The sequence below is a fragment of the Equus asinus genome, chromosome 9 (genome assembly GCF_041296235.1).
Source record: "Equus asinus isolate D_3611 breed Donkey chromosome 9, EquAss-T2T_v2, whole genome shotgun sequence".
NCBI lineage: Eukaryota > Metazoa > Chordata > Mammalia > Perissodactyla > Equidae > Equus > Equus asinus.
Genome location: NC_091798.1, coordinates 45,491,205 through 45,511,053, shown reverse-complemented (window position 1 = coordinate 45,511,053; position 19,849 = coordinate 45,491,205). Strand labels below are relative to the sequence as shown.

The 19,849-nt window shown below is 53.3% G+C and overlaps 1 protein-coding gene across 4 annotated transcripts in view; it reads right to left on the bottom strand.

Moving 5' to 3' along the window:
- Nucleotides 1-19,849, bottom strand: part of FSTL4 (follistatin like 4) — a 399,058-nt gene that overhangs the window by 84,480 nt on the left and 294,729 nt on the right. The window lies entirely within an intron of this gene.

Sequence of the window (19,849 nt, the reverse complement as noted above, 5' to 3'; positions counted from 1 at the left end):
GGCTGCCTAACGGCTGGCGATTGAAGGGCCCCTGAAGATCTGTCTGGCTCTGGCTCCCCATCTCTTTGGCTTGTCCCAGGGAGCCCTGACCCTTAGGATACAGAATCCTGGAGACTGTCCCTGGACCAAAGGCAGGGAGGGGCCTGGAGGAACACCCAGGGGCTTAAGGCTGTGGTGGGGGGGAGCACTCAAGGTTGTGTTGCTAGCTCACCCTGAAGAGGTGCCTTGGGGCTAAAGGCCATTGTCCCCCTCCCCACCATGGTCTAAGTCCCCATCCTCACAACAGGAGCATGTTTAAAACTAGCAGTTAATATCTTATTACTCTGCGCATACTCTTGGCCAGCAATTTCACACCAAGATCCATTTCCAACAGAAACGCATATCAAAGACTTGCACAGGAATGTTCATAGGAGCGTTATTTATAATTGCCCTAAAAGGGAAACAACCCAGGTACATCAACTGTGGCATATTCTTACAATGGAATATTATATACCAATGAAGAGGAACAAACTCTGTTATAGATGAACTTGGAATAGATGAATCTTGCAAAACTATTTTTGAGGAAGCAGCCAGTCACAAAAGGGTCATATTGTATGCTTCCATTGATGTAAAGTTCAGAAACACGCAGAATGACTCTATGGTATGAGAAAGCAGGATAATAGTTACAGTTGGGAAGAGAGAGGGTGTCTGGGTGCTGTAATGTTCTAATTGTTCATCGGAACTGTGATTACACGGGGGTGCCCATGCCTACTTCACTGAACTGTGCACTTTTGATTTGTGTACTTTCTGTGTATGGTATACATCAATTACAGTTTAAAAAATGACAGAAACATTATAATTTGAAATGTAGGGCTATACGGTAAATAAAAACTATAAAGAGAAAATAATATATTGTTGCTCCCATCAGCTTCCATCCAGCTCCCCACGGGAAAGTCCCGGGAGGAGCCTGCAGGGAGGCCGGGCCCCCCTGGGCCTGACTGGCCCTGTGGAATGAACCCCGGTGCTCTGGGTGAAGCAGCCCATGAGCATAGCTGACTCTCCGGAGGGTTCTGGAGGCCCCAGCTCTTTTCTCCCCCAACACAATTTGAATGAATTCCTGTTCTGAATTGTTACTGGGGGTTGCTCCAAGGACACTTACTGCTGCTGTGAAGCAAAACCTGAAGAACAGCCAGTCTGGGGTTAGGCAGGGACTCCTTAGTGAAGATGCCCACGTGACAAGGGACTTCACTCCCTCTGTCCATCCCTGTGACCAGAGGTGTGAGCCCCTCCAAACTCAGTCCCATGGCCTGGACCACACGGCCCTCCACAACAGCAGGAAGCACGCCTACGTCACAGATGGAAAGACTATCCCCAGGGACCTCCAGGGGCACCCCCAGCTTATCAGTGGTGACCTGGTCACACGGCCTAGGCAAAGTGCTACTGGGCTGATGCAATTAGTGTGGCAATGTTCACAAGCACTGAGAGGTCCCACAACTGCCAGCTGAAAAGTGCCAGTCCACGGGAAGGCCAGGCGCCCACACCTTGTCCAAAGGCCTGCCTCCCCCAGGGCTCCCAGCTCCAATGTGGTGTGTGTGTTTGGAGCTAAAGGGATCTTGTAAGACCCTGTGTAACTCTTGCAGTGGCTCCCACCCGCCTCGGCTCACCAGGACTTGTGCTGCGCCTCAGCTGCAGTCTTGGTCTTATTCTCACACCTTGCCTGCCTGTCAGCCCCATGGACAGCCTGCCTGTTCTCAGGCGTTCCAGGAGGGCTCTGCCTCCGTTGGAACTTTCTTTCCCACATCCTGTCAAAGCTGACATCAGCTTATGCTTCCTCCTCTGTCATGACTCAGACATGTTTTAATGATAACTTTCCCCCAACACAGTCTAAGGGAGCCAGGACCCCTTACCCTGCCCGCCCTAGGAGGCCATCGCAGCAGAGGCTGTGTCAGGAACTCCTTGGGGAACATCAGAGGTGCAAGGAAGCTCTTGGTGGAAGGCTGGCCACCAGGTCCTGGGCTCAGAGGGACATGCTGGAGGAGAGCAGCCCTCCTGGAGGGGGCTTCTCAAAGGTCTGCAGGTCGCTCTCATCTTGAAAACTCCAGCTACTTCCCGACAGCTGAGTAGGGGCATTTCTGTGCTTCAGACCGAGGACATCAGGGAGGATGGGACCTTGCAGGTCATCTGGAGTCCTGCTCCTTGTGTGGATGAGTAAGCCAAGGGAGCCTCAGGTATCAGGGCACTAACAGCCTTGCTGGGCCTGAAACTCAGGCCCCTGGGCTCCCAGACCAGGGTAGGGGTGCCAGGCATCATTTCCTGAAGATGTGGCTGCACACCTGTCTAATCCCCACGCACTGGGAGGCCCCAGCCCTGGCCAGCACTGGCCACACTGCTCATATTGGGTGGTTGTAATTCAAGTGCTGCTGTGATGCTGATGGTTCATGCAGAGGAATGTCAGTTTCTGTGGAGAAGTTCTTTAGAGCTGATGGTGTATTCTCTGGACTTCTAGTACCGTAGACTGTAGCCAACACTTGGGTCCCAGGAGCCTGGTGAGGAGGTGCAGGCTGAGCCTGGGCTGGTCATTACATATCTCCTAGGAAGCTCAGGGAACCCTCGAAGGGGCCCCAGGGAATGTGAGAACGTGGTGATGGAGTGGGAGCCACAGAGCATAGGAGTGATCGGGGATGGAGGTGCCACAGGGGTAGCAAGCACCCGTGAGGGCCAAGACGGTACACGGCAGACGTCCCACACCAACTCCCTGCCAGGGCCATCCTCCTTGGGGGCTACAGTGGGTAGAATAGCATCCCTCTCCAGTCTATGTCCACCAGAATCTCAGAATATGACCTTATTTGAAAACAGGATCCTTGCAGATGCAATTACCCAAGGATCTTGAGATGAAGTCATTCTGGATTTTGGGTGGGCTTTAAACCCAATCCCTGGTGTCCTTTTAAGAGGAGGAGAGGACCCAGGGAGACAAAGAGAAAGGCCAGGTGAAGATGGAGACAGACACGGGAGGTACATTGCTACAATCTAAAGAACGCAGGGAGCCAGTGAAAGTTGGAAGAGGCAAGGATTCTCTCCTGGAGCCTTCAGAGGGAGCATGGCCCTGCCAGCTCCTTGATTTCTGACTTCTGGCCTCCCGAGCTATGAACTACGAACACATTTACACTATTTCCAGCGACCTTGTAGCAATTTGTTACAGCAGTCCTGGGAAACTCATACAGGGGCCTTTGTTGAGTTCAGGGGGGCAAACTAACCCTCAGCATCCTCCAGGCCTGCATGTGGCCACCACTCTGACCCTGGACAGTCACTTCAGTGCCCCTGGCCTCCAGCGGCCACATTTCTTAAGCTGGCGCAAGTGGAACATGGCAGGAGGGCATGGGGAGGAAGCGCAGGAAGACCTTGAAATCTCAGGCCTCAGGCTCAGTCTGGGCCTCTCAGCCAGCTGCAGTTAGCTCAGAGCTCCCTACCGGAGCCCAGGCGTGAATATTCATGAGCCAAGTTATGGAAAGAGCATCCCAAACTCCCAACCAAGGTCCGTGCCACTCTGGAGGTGGACTGGCCATGGGGTGCAAACGAGGCCTGAAAGTCATCCCCACGGGCTTTGAAAACTGCCTCTGAAATGTGGCCGCACTGAGCCCCAGCGGTAAAGGAGGACATCAGGACACTCCACTGGGTCGGAGGCTCCCCAAGGGCAGGGACCTCGGCTGCCTGGTCTCGCAGGTCCAGCACAGGGCCTGGCACCCCACACCACCCAAACCAGGGTTCTTAATAAGCAGCTGGCCACTGCGCGCAGAGCAAAACCCACCCTCATTCCTTTGTGAGAGCTGCCTGCCTACAGCTTCCTTTCACCACCGCGCACCAGGCACGCTGGGCTGCCTTCCATTCCCAGAACACAGCAAGCTCGTTCCCCACTCCAGGCCTTCACATGTGCTGTGTCCTTTGCCTGGACTTAGGGCTGGCTCCTTCTCATCCTTTAGGTCTATTCCTTTACATTACCCCTCAGAGGGGTGCCCCCATGCCATAACTACCCTGTCTAGAGTGGATCTCCACTGTTTCTCTGTCTCTCTCCCCCAAGGATGGTAAACACTCTGAGGGCAGGAACCACACCTGGTTTTGCTCATCACTGAATCCCAGCAGCCTGCCCTGTGCCTGGCGTGTGCAACATGCTGGATAAACACTTGGTGGGTGAGCAGTGAGGCTGTACGCTGGTTCCCTGGCTCTGGGACACTCCTGGGATGCTCTGAAAGGGGGGCGGTCACACATCCTGCCTCTTCCGCCAGCCCCACCTCGGGAGCCCGGAGCCAGCCAGCTCTGCCCTTTGCCTGGTGTTTGTGATCTGCATTAATGGCCCTGAGGGCCACTTGAAGGTCATGAGTCCAGAGTCCCCAAAAGACCCTGGCTAACTATTGCTTGGAACCCTCTTTCTACGAAAATGCTCCCAAGTAGGTTAGATTTAGGAGGCTAATAACAGTAGTAATAAAGGCTAATATTCCCTGAGCATCCTGCTGGCACTCAGCCTAGCCCTTTACACGCACCATTCCGAGCCCTGAGAACAGCTCTCTGAAGCAGCTGCTCTTAGGACTCCCATCGTACAGACAAGAAAACTGAGGCTCAGAGAGGCAAAGGACCCAGCTCTGCAGGACTCCCTGACTGAGCTCCCCAAAGGCCACTGCAGCCCTGGTCCAGGACCCTCCTGAGATGTGAGCTGAATAACTGGAACAAGAGAATAAAAGTGGAAGAGCATGATGGGATAGGCGATGGAGGGAAAATGGCCAAGGAGGGGTTGTCTTCCCCTCGTGAGCTACCAGTTGAGGGTCTGCACTGGGCAGGACCCCCGTCCTGGTACTTGGCTTTTCCAGGGCTTGAGTTAGGTTTCCAGAGAGCAGGTCAGAGGCAGCGTGGCCAGGCCTTTGATCAGGACGTCCCAGCCACGTTGGCCAGGATTTTGCTGCATGAGCGGTTGGCACATGTGGATCTGGGGTCCAGGGTTTGTGGCTCTCAGATTATGGGCTGGGCCAGAGCCTGGCCTCTCAGGTGGGTGGAGCTGGTCAGGGACATCAGTGCCTAGTTTTTCCCTGCAGCATGACTTTAGGGAGCGCCCACTGTGAGCCAGGCCCCGTGCGGGCTCTGGGGAATGGGAGATGAGGGAGCCCAGGGGAGGGAGCTGAGGAGAGATGTGGGCAGCGAGGAAACACTTGATGGAGCACCTGCTCTGTGTCCTCAGAGCCACCCTGTGTAGAGGGCACGTGAGCTGAGCCTTAAAGGAGTTTGACCAGAGGAGGGGGTTCCAAGCAGTATGGACGAAGGCCCAGTGTCCTGCTGTGGGGACAGATGAGCAGTGGCAGGAGCACCAAGCCATGTGCTGAGGCCTGGCGGAAATTCCTTAAACATTCGGCATGGAGAGGAGTCTTCCTGCGTGTCCTGGTGCGTGCTGGTGTAGGGCACGTGCAGCCACTTGGGGGAGAAGCTGCAGGTTCTGGTTTCCTACCAGTTCACAGTTACATTGTCAACTTCTAATTAACATTCATGGAATAATTGAGATACGTAATTGGAAAACTCAAAATGCATCTTAATCCCATTAGCAGTAGGACTGTTTTCTCCTCATAGGACTCTTCTTGTGAGATGAGATGGGGGGGTAGTAGTGGCTCCTGGGGGTAGGAGGAGGGGCCTTCTGTCCCAGGTCCCCTCTTCATGTCCCAGGGGTTTGGGCTGCCCCTGGGGTCCCTGAGCAGACACTGGAGTCACTCTGCCCCTGGGTGCAGACAGCTGATTCTGCCTGGTCAGTGGGACCTTCTCTGAACACTTGCCTGGGTTCGGCCTCATTGACCAGGATTTCATCACACTCCCTCTGGTCCTCTGAGCCCCTGGATCTGGCTTTGAGAGGGTCTGTACTGATCTTGTGACCACAGGGGACAAACAGCCTCTTTAGCAGGAAAAGAATTTTCTCTAAACAAACACTACAGTCTCGCAAAGCTCATCTGACAGTTGCCTCTTCTCGGAGAGACAGCCGCTGACGCTCAGCATGTTCTGAGAAGTGATTTGGGAGCAGAGGGGCACGGAATGCCTGTTAGCGCAAGGTTGGGGCCCTGGGCTGGGGAGGTGCCCCCCATCAAAACAAACGTGCCACTGCCTTCCCACCAGGCTGCAGAGAGCCCTGCCGCCTGCCCCTGAGGACTCACCACCACAGATTTGGGTGAAGGGATTGAGCGTCCCAAACCATTTGCCCCCTAAAACTCTGTTCCAGGAGCTCTCCCTGGGGGCCTTTGGGCCCTGAGCCCAGCTTGTGGGGCTGTGTGTGTGTATGTGGGAGCCTGTCAAGGCTCTAACAGGGCCATGCATGCCTTGAGGATGCAGCTCTGGGGCTGGCCTTAGCTGTCCTAGAGGTGGACAGTGACTTGGGCCCTGTCTTGGAAAGCCATGTCCATCGGGAAACGACAAATAAAACAGGACAACCCACAACTAGAAGGACCTGCAACTAAGATATACAACTGTGTACGGGGGGGGGGGCGGGGTTTGGAGAAAGAAAGCAGAAAAACAAAACAAAACAAAAACAGGACAAGTCACTGAGGCACACTTGCAAGAACTCTACCCCAAGATATATAGATCTGGGGGCACAGCCTGCCCTCCACTTCTTTCTCACCCTCTTGCTCATAGCAATAATGTCAGACACCTGGCGGCCTTCCTCCCCATACAGACCCTGGGCAGCAGATCCCCAAGCAAGCAAATTCTAGGTGTTGCTTGGGGGGAATTGCGAGCGGGCCCTGGAGGGGTGTGGCCAGATGTGCAGATGGACACTCACTGCAACCATTCTGAGGATGATGGACAGCGGGTGTTGGTTCACAGCATTGCCTGAGCAGGAGGCTGCAGGGGAAGATGAGGTCTGATCTGCACAGACACCAGGAGGGGTGGGGGGCTGCCAGCACTGGCCCTCCGCCTACCCCGATCCAGCTGCACCCGGAGAGAGGCCGTGTGCACATCTTGCACTCCAAGCACAGCACAGGGAGCAAACCTCACAAGTCCGTGCCCCCAGGTCAGACTGCTGCTAATCCAAGTGTTGTTTCCTTTAATTAGAGCGAGTCAAGTAATGAACCCTATCCTGCTATTGTTGAAATGTGACATTCCTTCATGATCTTAAGACAGGTGTCCCTTGGGGTGGAAGCTGAGGGCAGGATGTGGGCAGCGGGGAGCAGACTCTCCTTTGGTCTCTGGAGTTGGGACCCCCGCAGCTATGAGCAGCTGCCCTCTGATTCAGCCTCCACCTCTCCCACTCGCCTGCTTGCCCCCAGCACCCTCCCTGTTGTCTTCTTCCTCCTCCTCCCCAGCTGTGCAGACCCAGCACCTGGCACAGCGCCGCCCAGCATGTGTGGCTCTATAACTGCTCTGGGCCCTGACACTATTTTGGGCACTTTATCTTTTTCTTAAGTCCTTGGCCGACCCTCTTGGAGAAGACTCAGGCATCCAAGACCTGGATGAGCCCCCCGCCTGCAAATCTCCTTCCCACTTCCTGCTTTGAAATGGTTAATAAACCAACACTCTAAAATCCGCGAGGGTGTCCAGCGTGATATACTGGGGAGACAGGTGAATCAGACACAGTTCCTTCCCTCCTTGAACAAATTAGCTTTTTTGGGGGGGGGGGTGAGGTGTCAGGGGGAATGAAAATAGACCCATGGGAAGAGACAGGCTGAGTAAGTGTCAGTGAACTGTGAACAGGGCTGGCTGGGGCATGAGACCTAGGGAGCAGGCAGAGGAGTTCAGACTCAGTAAGCCAGGAAATAGGGAGCCACTGAAGGCTCTGGAGCAGGTGTGTGTGAGGTGGTGGGTGATGCTTTGGGAGCCCTGCCAGGCAGCCCGGGGAATGGTCAGAGCATGGCACTGAGTCAGCACAGGCACCTTTGATGCTGTCCCTTCTATGCCCAGCTAGTTCATGAGGGGACAAGGAGGTCTGCACAGGTTCATTTTCCCTCTTATTATAAACAGGCAGAGCTCAGTTTGGGAGAAGAGAGAGAAGGCAAGAAATACTTATGGACAACAGAAAGAGAAACGAGAAGACAAACGGGAACCGCGATGCAGATGGAACCGCTAAAACCTGTCATGGGAATACTACCTCAGTTCTGAACAGTGCCTGGGCAAGGAGGGGCTGAACAAGGCTCCAGTAAGGTCCAGACAGATGCCAGCCCGCGGGGACTCTGGTCCTTTCCCGAAGGCTGCCTCTGGCACAAGACCCTCTCCCACCTGGGCAGGAGAGACCTGCCCCCTCTCTTGGCCCTGAAACCTCACCCTCAGAGCCACCATAGAGTATGGTCTGAGCTCTCACATTGTCCCCTCAACAGTTTCAAAGGAGCCATTTCCCAGCGTTCCCCAGCTCCCAAGGGTACAAGTGCTGCCACCCCAGGGAGCCTGCCTGAACCCCCAGCTCACCCGGATCTCCGTCCTCCAGCAGCACAGAAGCAGGGGCTGCATCAAGCTTTCCACAGACCCCAGGATGGCCCTCGGGCTTGGCTGTGTCCAGGCATAGTCTCTGCCAGCACCTGTCTTTTGGGCTTTCAGGGGTAACCATAAGCCCTGAGCACAGGGTTCTGTGAACGGGGCCAGATTAGTGGCCCCATTACCCAGGGCACCAATAACTCAGTTCTGCACCAAGCGTTGTCCTTGGTGCCAGAGCACAGCAGAAGCCACCCTGGCCTTCCTACATGGAGCTTGCAGCCTGGGTGCGTGTGTGATGTGGTCATAACACTAGGCTGACTGCTAAGTGTCCCTGCGTTTGATGTTGAGCAGTGCTTAGGAGCCTGGGTTCTAACCCAGCTCTACCAGTCACTGACTGTGCAACCTTGGGCAAATTCCTTTACCTCTCTGGGCCTTGGTTTCCTCTTCTATAAAATGGGAGTCATACTAGGATCTACCTCACAGACTGTGAGGATTTAATATGTGAAAAGTATGTAGCATTGTGCCGGGCTCCTCGTAAATGCCTGTTAACTTGTGTTGCTCTCTGAGGGGGACGACGGACCTAGAACTTTGGGAGACCTTCCCAGATCTCCAAATTCACACACATAAGAACACCTGTATCGAGGCCTAGCTTTTTTTCCAAAGAGATCTCATTTCTACAGAGCACATTTTAGACACACATCCACCCACTGCAAGCTAATCACCTCTTTAGTCTTGACAAAAACCTTCTATCTCACCCACAGGCTGTGGTTCAAAAGAGCTTTTTAACTTACTTTATTAAAAAAAAAATGACCTCAGAGAAGCTGCTGTGTGAGGCGGGAGAAGCAGCCTGGTGGGATATGGTCACGGGGGTAAAGGTGGGTGAGCTGACTGCCCATGAGCCTAGAGACGGTGACCCAGCTCAGGGCCATGTCAGGCATTGGGGACCTTCCAGGAAAACATGGAAGCAAGGAAGGGCCAGAGGGAAGGGCGTGAGGACAGCTTCTTGGAGGACGTGGCATTTGAACTGGCCCTTAGTAAGTGGAAGGATGCTCACGAGCAGGCGGGCCCTTCCCGGAACCTCTGTGGTCCTCTGTTTCGGCTCCGAGTGTTTGTGAGCATCTGGAGGTCAGGAGACGCACTAACCACCTCAGTGCCGCCCCCAGACCACAGGCTCCCCTGGGCTTGAGCGGAATGTTTTTAATCCCACGAAAGGAGAACTTAATTCGAGAAGCATTGATTTTAAATTTCTTTCCGTCTCTTTCACTTAAAAACAATCCCTCGACTCTGGGGGCGGCGCCTGCCTTGCCGGGTGGCGTGGATTGGCGATCACATCTTTACATCCACGAGGCCAACACCAGGCTTCTCAGGCAGAAGTCTCAGCCTTGGGTGTGTCACAGCTTTAGAGAGAACCCGCTTTACGGAGGAGGGGGCGTGCCGCTGGGCCTGTGTGAGTTATAGCGGGTGCACGTCTGTTCAGTCAGCACTGGTCTGGGGATGCTGCTGGACTCTGGCCTGTGATGGGGCAGCAGTTTGGATCATTTCCTTTTCTAAGATGCAGGTGTGGGAGCTCCACCCAGCTCAGCCCGGATGCTACTTCTCTGTCCAGAGCCTTGGATGGCTGTCCCTGGCCTGGCATTCGAGGCCTGTATGCTCTAGCTGACCTCATCACTATGGTTCCCCATGGTTCCCACTGAGCCCTACTGCCCGTGCCCTGTGCTCTGGGATTATTCTATGCCCTTTGCTAACACTGTTCAGTGTCTTTGCTCACACTGTTCTGCCTGGCATTTATTTCAATCACGATATCCTTCTGGATGCCACTCAAATGCCAAATGCCACCTCCTCCAAGGAGCCTTCCATGACTGCCACACCATAAGCACTCTGGGTCTCTCCCTCACCCATCCTCTCCCTGGGAAGCAGAATAGTGTAGTAGAAAAGCTGTGTGTTTTGGAGTTGGACTTGCCTGGGTTTAATCCCACCTCTGCTACTACTGCCTGACCTCGGTCACCTCATCTGTGAAATGGGGTTAAGAATAGTACCTGTCTGAGGACTGAACAACATCAAATATATAAATTATACAGCACAGAGTAACAGCTCAGTAAAGAATAGTTATTGCCCATTAAAAAAATCATTAACTTATTTTTAGTATCCCAGTTCCACCCATTACTGGCTGGGGAGCCCTGAGAACAGTGACTTAACCTCTCTGAGGTTGGGGCCTTGTGGAGTCTGTGGACCTTAGATGAGAGTCTTGGAGACGGGCACAGCCAAGGAGAAGCGCGGCCTGCCCTTCCCCGGGCCTGTCCGGGTCTGCCCAGGCCCCACGCCCGGCCGGCTCACTATATTGAGCTGTCCAAGTTGATGTGGCTGCTCATCCGGAAACAGTGTCACATTCAGTATTCACAAGACCAAACACAGACTCTGCCCAGCCACGAGCAGCTTAAAACCTGTCACAGTCACAGTGCACAGAGCCCTACAGCAGGAAACTCATCAAAACAATGTACCAAGCTTTTAACGAGCCCCTGCCCTGTCCCCGTTGGCCCTGGACGCTGGGACAGGATCTTCTTGGGGGACCCCTTGTTCCTGCAAAGTGGAGGTGGACCCAAGGCCTGCTGGTCCCCTGAGAAGGGCTGTGGCTCAGCTCTATTGATCTACCCAGGTGGCAGGCCCTGTCAGGACAGCACTGAAGGGACTACGGGGCACTCTGCCTCTCTGGGTCTCATGCCACCTTGCTAATTGTTCCTGGGTCAAAGGAACAGCTCCCTGCCCTTGCCCCAAAGACAAGTGTGAGGGTCCATCGGTGGCTGCTCCCTGTGCCCCAGAGGTGTTGCTGTGCCCTCCTCTCCTCTCCCTGCAGCCTGGGCTCAGGGAAGCATGCCGAGGCCCGTAAGAGGCCCTTTGGTCAAGGGAGCTCCAGGTGCTGCCTCTCTTTGATGGAGCATTCTTCAGGAGCAAGGTCAGCTCAGCAGCACTGGCCTCCCAGCCGCTCCACCAACATTTTCATGGTCCCAGAAATACCAAGGGAACCAGGCATAGGATAGCCAGGTCCCTCCCTGCCCATGGGGTGAGCACAACCCCTATCACCCCGGGGGCTGGGAGAACAGTGGGGACCTGGAGGCTGCCAGGCCTTGGAGCCCCAGGGCAAGGCAGGACAGAGCTGGAGGTCGCAGGTCTCAGCCTGGCCTGGAGGCCCAGCTCTGACCGTCCCACCATTGATCATTCAAATTCAGTCCTATTTCACACTGACCAGGAACACAGTAGGTACTTAATTAATGTTGAATGAAAGTATATTCTTGAACCCTCTCTCCTAATCCCTCCTCTGAACCTTTCTCTCACCTCAAGGTAGAGCCCTTTCCTTCTCTCTGTCTGCCCCATTCCTCAAGCCCGGCTCAAGCCCCTCTTCCAGGGAGCCTGTCGACCTTCAGGATATTTCCACTGCACCTGGCATTCAGACCCCGTGGCTGAGTATTCCACATCCCTACACTTCTGCCCAGGGGCCTCATTTCCCTGGGTGGGTCAGGAGCTCCGGAGCGCAGGGTCTGGGCCACCACTTCCTCCCAGTCCCACATGAGTGACTGGGCGTGTCTCCCTTTCCTAGGATCTCTGCAGAAGGAAAAGCCCTCTGAGACTGAGTTTCAGACCCCAGAAAGGAATAAGGGACCACAAGACGGGAGGGCAGGTGTCCTGCAGTTGGGGGCACCTGTCTCAGTTTGCATGACTCCTGGGCCGTCTCGCAACCTGTCCTGGCACAGATATAGCCCCCAGCCTACCGTTCTGCTTCCAGAGCTGCCCAAAGCCCGGCACCAGCCCTTGGCTGGTAATGCAGCAGGACGCTCGGCTCCATACCGTGGTGAGGGGTTGGGGAGCAGTTCACCAGGCACTGCGGGCACAGGGTGGTTTATTTCCACTCCCCTCGGCCATCAGTTCACCTGATGAGAAACAGAAATGGAGCGATGGCTTCTGAAACAAAAGAATTTTGTCTCAGTTGAATTTATTTTCAAATGGGCGGTATAAATTCCAGTGCCTTCCTGAGTATGCCAGGAGCAGGGCCTGCGTGCCAGGGGGTGCTGACGGCCTTCCACCCCCAAGAGAGGGGCCGAGATGAGAAATGAGCCCTCTGAGCAAACCTTCGCCGTCAGTCTGTTAGCAGCCGCATGGGCGTGGCACCGGGAGGGGCTGTCCTCCGGCCCGGGTGTGCCCCTTGCGAAGGCAGCTTGGTGATTAATTATCGCATATCATGGCCCTGGACGGTGAGGAGAGTGAATGAATAAGATGGAATTTTATCTCTGCATGCGGCGGGCGGGAAGCAGGTGAGACTACTTGCCGCTCCAAATGAACAGAATGTTTAGAGCAGCATCAATCAGAGGCACATTCAGCACCCGTACCCCTGCTTAACCCCTCCCGCACCAGCACCAGGTGGAGCTCCAACAAGGGAGCTGGAGGCTGGAGCTCCTGTGAGCCCATGGGAAGCCTGCCAGCCTCCTCTGTGTGGGAACAGGAAAAAGCCTTGAGTCTGTCTTCCCTCTTAGTCCAGCATCTCTGCTTCCTGGCAAGTCAGCAGCCCTCGGGGAGGTGGTCCTACATGGGCAACTAGGGGTCCCCATTGAGTTGTCCTTTCTGTGGGGTCTGTGGATCTTGACAGAAATGACTGAAGCCCCTGAATTTTAGCTGCAGACATTGTTGCTGGGCCTTGGCCATATGGCCACTGGGGTGAGGCAAAGCAGGAACACAGGAAGGGAGGGGCTGTGGCCTCAGCACTTGCTGGAGCATTCATAGATGGCTGGGAGAACGAGCCTGCCTTCTGCTCAGTGACCATTGGAACACCTGGAGCTGGGCAGACCAGGAGACAGGTGCCCATGGCTCCAGGATACCTGCCCTTCACCTGTGGTCTCTTGCTTGCACCTGGCAAATCCGTCCACGGACTCCTTTTCCTTCAACGTAACTCTGTGGGTCCCCATTGAAACCCCAAGACCCTGGCTTGTGGGCTGGCCAGCCTGTTGGCAGGCAGCATCCCAGGCCCAGCAAGCCCTCAACGGTGGGCTTCCCACTCCGGCACCACCTCTCCTAGCACTGCAGTCTCTCCATGGGGCCCTCAGTCTCCACCTCCCCCTCCACCCCCTGAGCCTTCTCCCACTGACACATACAGCTTCTCAAAGACCCAATGCCCCACTCGGAAGCACTTGGCAATCTGACTACAAATGAGGTACATTTGAGGGAAAATGTGAAAGTACAGGTGAGACAGAAGCAGGAGGAGAGCTGGGCTTGGGGGACGGTGGGGAGTTTGGCCATACTAAGTGTGTGGTGCCTACAAGTGATGACCAAGGGGATTCCAGGGTCAGCTGGAAGCTGAGTGTCTGGAGGCGTGTGGGGCAGGACCCTCCTGAGGAGGGCGTTGACTGAGGAGAGAAGCACATGTAAGCGTCTCAGGAAGGCCCTCTGCCTGCTTTGCAAATAAAGTTTTATAGGAACGCAGCAAGACTCGTTTGTCTATGGCTGCCTTTCACTACAATTTCAGAGTTAAGTAGGCGACAATGCTGAGTAATGTGTCTAAGTAAGGCAAGTTAAGTAATGTGACAGAGGCTGTGTGGCTTGCGTAGCCTAAAGTACTCGCTACCTGGCCCTCTATAGAAAAAGTGTACGGGGCTGACAAAAGAGAGGAACTCACTCACCAAGGACAGGGAGAAGAGGTGGAGGGCAAATGAGTCTCAAGAAGAGAGGGCAGTGGGGCCCAATGCTGCAAAGAGGTCAAATCCGATAAAGACACAGGCGTGCCCATTGGGTGTGCCCACAGTAGGTCATGAGTATTCTTTGTAGGCCTCAGTTTCCTCAGCTGTACAAGTGTGTGGTGGAGGTGGTGAGGGAAGTAGACAGGCCGCAGAGGAAAGAGCCAGGAGTTAGGGGTAAGGCCATGGAGTCAATGAGAACAAATGACCCCTTTGAGATGCTTGGCTAGTTCAGGGAGGAGAAGAGGCTGCAGGTAGAGGGTGTATGGGGCAACCAGCTAACCCTTCCATCTGAGAGCCAAGCCTTGACAATTCTCTGAAATATCTGAGTCTGCTTTTCCACCTTGGTTACAATAGTCCAGCCAACTTCACAGACTTCACCTTGCCAGGCCCTGAGTCTCCACCTCGGCCTGTAGAAATGGGAGCTGGGGTGTAGAGAGAGGAGAGAAGCAGACTCAGGGCTGAACTTGGTTGATTTGTACTGCATCGGTTCCGGTCCTTGCCAGGGTCAACTCATTGATTTTTTCCCCACCTCTCACCCCTTTCCTATACCAGAGCCCAGAAGACAAGTCTACTTAGTTGAGGCTTTGCCATTCAGGCTTCTCTGACCTGGGGCTCCCATCCCTTCCTCCTGGGGCTGCACTGGCCTCTGGATTCTCTGGGTGCTCAAGAGCTCAGTCTGCCAGGCCTGGTCCCAGGTCTCCTGCCTCTAAGCACTCCCGTCCAAGACCGTGCCTCCCTTTACCACGTAGGTGGGCTCTGGGGTCTCTGTGCCCCCTTGCATAGCCTGAGCTGGCTGGTCTACTCCAGGAGGGGTCGAGGCAGCCTGCCAGCCTCCGAGAGTGTGCCATCATGGTTCATCACAGTGGTGCCACAGCCAGACCTGGGGGCCAGCCTGTGAATCTAAAAAAAAATGAGTGTGAAGTTAAGTAGCAAACTCATCATTTGAAACTCTCACGTTTCCCGAGATGAGATGATTCCCATTAACAAAACACCTTCATTTTCAGAAAATCCATGTTCACAGCTTACTCTGTAGAGCCTGCTGCCACAAGTTATGATTTATATTTTATTACAAGGTGAAAAGAGACAAAAAAAAATCCTCACAAGGAAAAAAAAAAAGCCCACTGACTCTTTACAGCAACTCCCAGGGCATTTGATTTAAAGGGACATTGTCATCTTTAATGTTTTCATCCAGAGGAATTAGAGAGCGCCACCACGATAATTTAGAAGCTCCTGATTTAAGGGGCAGCCTCCGTGGCCCGGCTTCACTGTATTTCCCTTTTTATGGTTCCAGAGAGTATTTTCTGAGAGATAATAATGTTGGGTGATATTTCTCCTTTGTCATGTAGAAGCCCAAGAAGAAAATTAAAATAGGTCCTTTCTTCCCTCCTCTCTGAGGCCAGGCTGTGGATCGAGGAGGACTGTCATGGGCCACCTGCAGCCACTTCATCTTCCCAAGGCCTGAGCCTGCATTTTGGTGGCCCCATTGCAGAGATGGGGAAGCAGGCAGCCATCTTGGCCCCAGGGGTCACAACAGCCTTTCAAGATCATCTCTTTTTGTGGCTCCCACTCCCACCTCTGTGTTCCGGTCTCCATCACCTCCTGAGTTCTCCAGGCCTGTCTCTGCAGTGGGTGTCTCTAGGTCAGTCCTTCTCAAGTTGGCTTTGATCACACCCCTCCCTGCTTCCCTGGTTCCCTTGACTTCCTTCACAAGCCCAAACCCTGTGGCCTGGATCTGGGGTCCTGTGGCAGAGGCTGCTTTGTGTTCACCTAACCTGCTTCCTTTCCCTGCTGCGGATACAGCTGGACTACATTTCCCAGCTGCCCCCCGCAGTTGGGCGTGGTCATGTGACTGAGTTCTGGCCAATGGAATACATCAGCAGGGATGAGCACAAGTCCTTGCTGGGTTCCTAAGAAATCTCCTGCAAGATCTCCTACATTCTCTATCCCTCTATAGAGTGGCCAGATGCAGGGCATCCAGTAAAGGAATCTGAGGCCCTTTTAGATGGTAGAACCACAAAACTGAAGATGCCTAGGTCTCTGTGTCACCCGTGTCCACAGTGAATCCCAGCATTAACCTCTTGCGTGGAGGAGGAATAAATCTGTACTGTGTTAAGCCCCTGAGATTTGGGGTTGTTTGTGACTGCATTTAGCCTCCCTGACACAAGCCCTTGCTGCTTTGATTCTAATCTTTCCCTCCAGCATCGTCTTCTGCTTCTCTCTGACTTGTCCATGACACAAGGGACAAGCTGGCCATGCTTGATGGCCTGGGGCCTTCCTATCTCTGCATTTTCGCTTAGGCTGTTCCTTCTGACTGGGATGCCTTTCCCTACCCCCATATCTGCATATCAAATCCCACCCATCCTTCTCTGAAGATTTCTGGCATCTTTTAGATTGGGGGTGTTACACCCTCCTCAGTTTCCAAGGCATTCTTTTGGCAACCATCTCATAGCCTTTTTGCCTCGTCTTTGCACATGTATTGATTTTCCACAGGAGTGTGAACTCCTTGGGGGTAGGGACCAAATCTCACTCACGCCCAACCCTTCGGTGTTGGAAGGTACGCCATGTGGTGGCAGGGGTGCCAGCTTTGGAGGCGGCCCCCCTGATTTGAGTTTCGGCTCTACCACTACTTACTGACTCTCTGGTTGTCTCAGTTCCTCTTCTGTAAAATGGAGATAAAAAGAGGACTCCCCCTCAAAGAACCTGCTCTCAGGGGGAGAGAAAACACCCATGCACGCTCCATGTGCCGCCACCACCACCACCCCTCTTTACTACAGTCATTTATTGACTCTGGATCACTCTCCACCCCGTTTCTGATGACTGTAGCCTTTGGTTGACAAGAGTCTCTCTGACACTCCTCCTGTGTTAACACTGGGTAATGTAAACATCCAAGTTGATTACCTTGCCCACTCTCCCCATTATGGGCCCTCACTCTCATATATCCTGGAGTCTAGACATTGTCATTACAAATAATGGCAGCCTGAAAAGTCTTATCTTCAGGCGTCCTACTGTCTGATCACCCCTCATCTCTTCTAATTATTCCCTATGGTATCCAGATTCCAACAATTCTGCAACTCCACTGGGACCCACATTCTACTGACCAAGCATTTAATTGTCTGTCACCCCATTTATGATGTTACTTCCTTCTCACCCAGCTTCAATTCCATGGATTTAAATCACTGGAATAATACCTTGCACACACCCTCATTCCCTGCCCCTCTTGGGACTACCCCAGCCCTGGTTAAACCTGTCGGTGTACTCGGTGCTTACAGCTGTGTAGCTGAACCTGGCTGGGGAAAGCAGACCACCCCGCTGACTGGTTTCCTTTTAAGTTCATGACTCTGAGCCTCAAGTGGGCCCTTAATGCTGCCCAGTGACCACAGTGCCTTCTCTCCCTCTGTTCACCCTCTTATTCTCCTAGACAATTGTTCCAGACCTTTCTTTCCTCAAACCTCTACCTCTCCTCCCTCATCCTCACTTCCTCACTCTCAGCTGTGACTTTGCTTCCCGATTCATTAAGAAAACAGACATCTATGTGTGCCCCCACCACATCTATCTGCCCACCTGTACCTGCACTCACACACCCAGGCTTCCCTCTTGTTAATATGGATCTGCCAGCCACGCTCTAAAGCGGCCTCTCCATCTGGACTAGATTCCACCTCCCCTCACCTCAGAGAAGTCATGGTATCCCCTCTTCCTTCCACAGCATCAATTTCCCCTTTCTACTTGATTATTCCCATCAATATGCAAACACGCTATTACTACCTTCTGATCTGACTATCCCTCTAGCTACTGCCCTATTCTTCTGTTCTTCGTTACAGTAAAACTCTTCAGAAGAGCACTCTATACCTAGTTTCTCCAATTCTTCTCTTCCCTCTTGCTCTTAAACCCATTCCAATGAAGCTTTTGCAACCCCTCCCATGTCATCCCATGAAAACTGCTCTTCAAGGTTACCAAAGACCTCCAAACTAACAATCCAATGCTCTCTTTGTCCTCATCTTAACTGACCTCTCAACTGCATTTGGCACAATGCCCACTTCCTGACTCATTCTCTTCTTAGCTTCCAGGACATGGCACTTGCCTGGTTTCTCTCCCACCATCTGGCATCTTCTTCTCACCCTTTCTTGCTAGCTCCCCTCGTCTCCCTGATGCCATTACATTGGAGACTCTTAGGGCTCAGTCTTGGGCTCTCTTCTCCATCTACACCTACCTACTCAGTGATCCCATCCAAACTCACAGCTTCAAACACTGTCAATATGCTAAGGGCTTCCAAATTTCCATCTCCAGCCTAGATTTCTCCCTTGAACTCGGTTTCGAATATCAAACTGCCTATCCAACATTGCCACTTGGATGTCTGACAGGCACCTCAAATTCAGTGTGCCCCCAAATTAACTCCTCATCTTCCCTCCCAAACCTACTCTATCCATGTCTTCTCCATCACAGTTAATGGCAACTCCATCCTTCTAGTCCTTATGCCAAAAATCTCAGAGTCATTCTGGACCCATCTCTTTTCTCATAACCACATCCAACCCATCAGCAAACCTCTTTGGCATCACCCTTCAAAATATACCCATAATCTGATGACTCCTCACCACTGTCGTGCTCATCACCTTGGTCTTTGGCACCACTCTCTCTCAACTGGATTATTGCAACAGGCTCCTAACTTGTCTGCTTGCTTCTGCCCTTGCCCTGCAATAGTATTTTCTCAAAACAGTAGCCAGAGTGATTCCTTTAAAATATAGTCAGATCCCCTCACTCCTCAATTCGAAACCCTCCAAAAGACTTTCTGTTTCACCCAGTGTAAAAACAAGTTCTCACGCTGGCTTCCAGGGACCTCTGACCTTACCCCTCCTTCCCAAGCCACTCCAGCCACCAGACCTATTCTTACCTGAGGGCCTGGGATGTGTCTTCCCCAGGTGATCTTGTGGCTTGTGCCCCTAGCCCCCTCAACACTGGCTCAGAGAGCCCCTTCTTGGCGAGGCCCTCCCTGGACTACCGTATTTCACTTCTGCTACCCAGCTGCCCACTGCCTGCTCCCTGCCCTCCCCGCCCTCTTCCTCTGCGTTGTTCTTCTTCAAAGCACTTCTCTTGTTCTGGTCTGTGTTTCTGTTGTTGTTTATCTGTGTCCCTTCACTGGAATGCAAGTTCCCTGAGAGTGAGGAGTGTTGTCTGTTTTGAAACCTGCTGAGCCTCCACAGTCTAGAGCAGCGCCTGCCCGGAGGCATTTGTTGTGTCAATGACGGCACCCTGCTTCCCTGGCTAAGCACTTTCCACCTGCAGGCCAACCTTGGGGGCTGAGGGCGTTAGGGGTGCCCTGCAGGCTTAGGGGTGGGGTTTGCAGGCGGCTCTGAGGCACAGGCAGGACGCATCTGCCCATCTCGACTGCTGCAGGAGGCCCTCCAGAATCAGTAATTGCACACGTTGATGGAGGCCATTTTAAAAAAGGCCTCTTTACAGGAGCCAAGAGGACAATTTTCATGCCAAAGAGCATCACCAAAACACTGTCTTGCATTCATGTGTTCTCTCCCATATGTGAGATCTCAAAGCACTTTGCAAATGTGTATTGATTGATTTTTACAATATCCCTACCAGACAGAGGAGGAATCAGTCCCCTGATTAAATAAAGAAAACTCGGCTTTCATGATTAAATCAGGCACAAAGATGGAGCTCTGGAGCCCCGGGGTGCCAGGAGCAGAGGAGGGCGCTCAGATGTGCCCTCAAGCCGAGGC